The 4,723-nt window shown below is 52.7% G+C and overlaps 1 protein-coding gene across 7 annotated transcripts in view; it reads left to right on the top strand.

Moving 5' to 3' along the window:
* Nucleotides 1–4,723, top strand: part of PUM1 (pumilio RNA binding family member 1) — a 63,530-nt gene that overhangs the window by 33,992 nt on the left and 24,815 nt on the right. The window lies entirely within an intron of this gene.

Raw genomic sequence — 4,723 nt, 5'->3', positions numbered from 1 at the left:
GTTGGGCTGGGCTGAGCCCTGCGCTGAGCTGGGCTTTGCTGAGCCCCACGTTGGGCTGGGCTGAGCCCCATGTTGGGTTTTACTGCGTCCCACACTGGGCTCTGCTGCCCCGACCAGAGCAGCCTGAGGCAATTACGAGTTCAAACCCTCTCCTGCCTGAGCCTGGTTTAAACCCTGAGGGCAGAGTCCACCACTACAAACCTTTATCTGAGCCTGCTTTAGGTTTGTTTGACCTTTCTCCCACACAAGCCCAGAGTCCCTGATCCAAAGCCTCCTTTGGCTCCTGCTGAATGCTGGGCCTGGCTCCAGCAATCGACTCCTGCTCTGCTCCTGTTCCTGCTCGTTTGGGTAATGATCGTAAACTTTATTGTATTGTAAACCTTCCCTTTGCAAGTTTGATATCCCTCCGAGAGGAACGGAGCCCTTTGTTGTAGCTGACTGCAGGGATGTGTAACTCTCCCTGGCTTCCCTAAAATATCTGATTTTTTTAGCAGAAGAGCCTCTGGCACTCTGGAGTGAGGGGAGCCATTGCCAAGTTTGTGCTGAGTTATCACAGCCTTAAAAGCAATGTAAATAATCTGTGTTGGAGCTCAACTGGCTGCTCTATTCTACAGCATCTTGGGGAGGTTAATGATGGAAAATTTAATGATTAAACTAAATAGCTGCTGTAGAGTTCAAAAAGGAAAAAAAGCAGATAGTTCCAAGTCTTTGTCTTGCTCTGGTGTAAGGCCTGGGATGCCAGAATTACTTTTAAACCATGAAATTGTGTGGTTTTTAAAACATTAGGGCTACACAAGTGAGCTGCTTCTGGAGAAGCATTAGGGATGGGACTGGAGCGGCAGGAGTGGGAAGCCTGGAATTTGCATTTTGTCAGGGTTTTCTGTTTCAGTGAAGGCTCATTTGCAAGCTCGAGGAGTTTTTATTTGTTTCTTTCAGCCTTTAAAAATTAAGATTTAAAATTTGGCACGTCTGGCACCCACTGGTGGAAATAAACCCTCGCAAAGGAAGGCAGAGCAGGGAAGGGTCCCCGTTTTGGGAGCGATGCAGTGCGGATTTCTGGCTGGGTTTGGGATTTTTGTTTCATACCGAGTGGATGGGCAGTGTCCGTGTGCAGCTGATGTCCCCTCTGTGTCATCAGCTGTCTGGGAATCACGGGATCACTGAGGGTGGAAAAGCCCTCCCAGATCAAATCCGAGCTGTGCCCCATCCCCACCTTGTCCCCAGCCCAGAGCACTCAGTGCCACCTCCTGAATCCTTCCTTGGGCACCTCCAGGGCTGGGCACTCCAACCTCCCTGGGCAGCCCCTGCCAATCCCTGAGCACCCTTTCCATGGGGAAATTCCTGCTGCTGCCCACCCTGAGCCTGCCCTGGCCCAGCCTGAGGCCGTTCCCTCTCCTCCTGTCCCTGTTCCCTGCCAGCAGAGCCCGACCCCCCCGGCTGCCCCCTCCTGTCAGGGACTTGTGCAGAGCCACAAGGGCCCCCCTGAGCCTCCTTTGCTCCAGGCTGAGCCCCTTTCCCAGCTCCCTCAGGAATTCTCCAGCCCCTCCCCAGCTCCATTTCCCTGTTGTGGAGCCCAGGTCCCCTCTTGTCTCTCCCTGATTTTGGGGGAGCAGTGGGGACACAGCTGCTGCCCCTCAGTCCCACCCAGGCCCTGCTGAGCTGCCAAACAAGATCTGTTACTGTCAGTTTTTGCAGCTTCCACCTCCAGTGAAAGCAAACAGGAGCCTTTGTGAGCCTGAAGTGCTGTAGTGAAGATAAGGAATCACTCCCCAGCCAAGTGTGCCCTCTCAGGGCAGGTTTGTGGAAATCCAGGGATCTTGGCTCCCACTTGTGCCCATTTCCTCAATACCTGATGCCCAAAGCCGGGGTTTGTCCACTGCCAGTCTCGGCCTGGATGAAAGGAATCTTTTGCCGTTCAGTTGTCAGAAGGAAATCTGTCCTGAACAAGGGATCTGATCCCTAAAAGTGCCCTTTGGGGCTGTGGGGAAGCATCCCATCCTTGGAAGGGATTAGGAGCCAGCACAGCTGGGAGCAGGATGAGGAAGGGGAAGGTTTTACCCCCGTGTCATCTGATTAGAGCTGTCAGATGTTGGTGTCACAGGAGAAACTGGCTCAGGGAGATGTGATCTCCCAGCATTCCCACAACCGTGGGGTTCTGCTTCCTTGGAATTCCCTCAGTGAGCTCCTCCACGTGCTGGAAATCATCCTTCATTTGTCCTGGAGGAGAGGGGAGCAGCCTCACTGCAGTGCTGGATGGTCTCCCTGAGCTCCTGCAGAGCCGTGTCAGGCCTTGCAGCTTTTCATTCCAAATGCATTTTCCTGCAGCCTGAAGTGCTCCAGGTGCACTTTCCTGGTACCTTTGTAAATTCAGGTTAACATTCCTGTTGCAGAGGTTCCTCGTCCTTTTCCCCTCCCTCAATCCCCCCATTTCACGCTGATTTGTGGGGTTTGGGGTGTGGGGCTGGGCTGTCAGCAGATGGAGACAGCGCAGCGAGGCTTCAGCAGCTCTTCCTAAATACGCTGAGGTGATGATTCCCAGAGCTCCCGTGGCTTGTCTGGCTGAGGAAAGCCTGGAATTGGGATGGTTTTCCTTGGCTCTGCCTCCTTGGACAGGCTGCAGGATGAAATCTGCAGCTGCAGGGTTGGAGCTGTGCTGACTTTCTTCTGAGCAAGGCTGTGAATTCAAGTGGGAGGAGGGAGAGGTCACAAAATCCTGGAAGGGACCTCAAAGCCCACCCAGTGCCAGCCCTGCCCTGGCAGGGACACCTCCCACTGTGCCAGGCTGCTCCAGCCCCAATGTCCAGCCTGGCCTTGGGCACTGCCAGGGATCCAGGGGCAGCCCCAGCTGCTCTGGCAATTCCATGCCAGCCCCTGCCCACCCTGCCAGGGAACAATTCCTGCCCAAGATCCCATTTAAATCCTTCCTCTCATAGTTTAAGGCCATTCCCTCTTGTCCTGTCCCTCCATCCCTTGTCCCTCTCCAGCTTCCTTGCAGTCCTTTTATATCTGGAAGTCAAATTTTGCAGGGATCAGCTGAGCCCCCAGAGCAGGCAGACAACGAAAAGAAGAGCCAAGAGCAGCAGGTGAAATACTGGTGGTGAAATACTGATGCTCTGAGTAGGTGTGGGTTCCTTTTTGCCAGCTCTTCTGATTTCCACATGGATCAGTGAGTTGCATTTGGGAGGTGTGGGAATCCTCACACGTGTAAAATGAGCACAAGAAGTGTTTTCAGAGAGAGAAATGCTTTTTTTGCCCTCAAGACAAGGCAGTAATAACCCAGCCATTTCCTCTGGGCTTCGCTGCGTGGAATCCACATCCACAGGCTGGAAAAGCAGATCCCAGGGATGCAAAAGCATGTGAATCCTCGGGGGTTTGGTGAAAGTTTGCAGCTGAAGAGAGCTAAAAAGCTAAAATTGCTGAACCAACACAAAAGCAGAGCCCAGACGCTGGGGTGCTGCAGAGGAGCCCCCCTCCAGGGAGCAGCTCAGGGGGTTTAGGTGGGTTTTCCCGTGGTTGCCCGCAGTGAAGGAGAGGCCGCTGGGCGCTCCCTCGGAGCCCTCCTTGCACCTTGCAGCTCCTCTCACCCACGGTACCCGCGGGGTTTTGCCCCACGGGGTGCCAGGGCAGCTTTGCCCCAGCTCCTGGTGGCACCCGAGCAGAGCTGCCCCCGCTCTGTGTGAGCAGGAGCTGCTGAACGGCTCCTCAGGGCTGCCCAAGGGGCGAGAAGAAAAGGGCTGTGGTGCACACAGACTGCTCAGGGCGTTTTATGGCCGGGGAGGCCATAAAGTAACTGTAGATCTGATATTTTTCCCCACAAGGAACACTGTGATGTTTTTAGGAGCCCCAACGTCGAGAGGGATGAGCAAACAAAGCCCTTGTGAGGGTTTGGCACACAGCAGGTTAATTCTGGCTCCTCTAAATGCTGCATTTCCACCCCATAAACCTGGTGCTGATCCCTCAGATGAGTTTTCTCCATCTGAACTTGTAAAAAGACAAAAATAAAGGTGGATTTTTCTCACCCAGGTTTGCTCACCTTCCTCTCAGGAGAGCCAACGCCAATTTTTTGCCTTAAAAAAAAATAATAATCAGATTTTCTTAATGTTTCTGGGCTTCTTCTTGAGTGCTGTGGGTTCCTGCCAAAAATTTGGGCAGAATTATTGCTGCTTCTGCCAGCAGTTCACTTGTCTGAAAGGAGGGCAGGGTAATGGGTGTGAAAATCGTGGCCATTTGGGCATCCAAGTCTTTTCTGAGGGAGCAGAGGGAGAAACCATTTCTCACTGTGGTTTGTGAAGTCATTCCCACCTCGGAAATGATCCCTGGAAGGGAGGGGGGACGGACACGCTGGATAATTTCAGAGGAGATACTCAGCTGGTGTGTCCTTAAATGTTTTAATTAGAGCTGAAATGGGTGGATTCAGGGACTTCCTTCAGGTAGAGGCGTAGGAAGGGGGGAAAGGAACTTTTAGTAAGGACCTGATGAAAGAAAAAAAATCCCCAAACCCTCAGCAAAGATACTTTAAGGGAATCCTCTTTTTTTTTTTTGTTCCTTAGTGAGGAAAAAATTCTCAATAACCTTGAGAACTGAGCTGGGGGCTGCAGGCAAAGGAAGAGTTTGGGGTTTGTGATCCTGAGGCTGAATCCCCTCTGGTGGCTCTGAAGGCATCGTGGGTGTCTCACATTTGGCTCTGCATCCCACTGCCATCCCATTCCCATTCCATGTCTGA

Source organism: Corvus kubaryi, unplaced genomic scaffold (assembly GCF_017639235.1).
Source record: "Corvus kubaryi isolate FWS band 111438036 unplaced genomic scaffold, C.kubaryi_AGA036_p1.0 37179, whole genome shotgun sequence".
NCBI classification, from domain to species: domain Eukaryota; kingdom Metazoa; phylum Chordata; class Aves; order Passeriformes; family Corvidae; genus Corvus; species Corvus kubaryi.
This window is presented reverse-complemented; position numbering and strand designations above follow the sequence as displayed.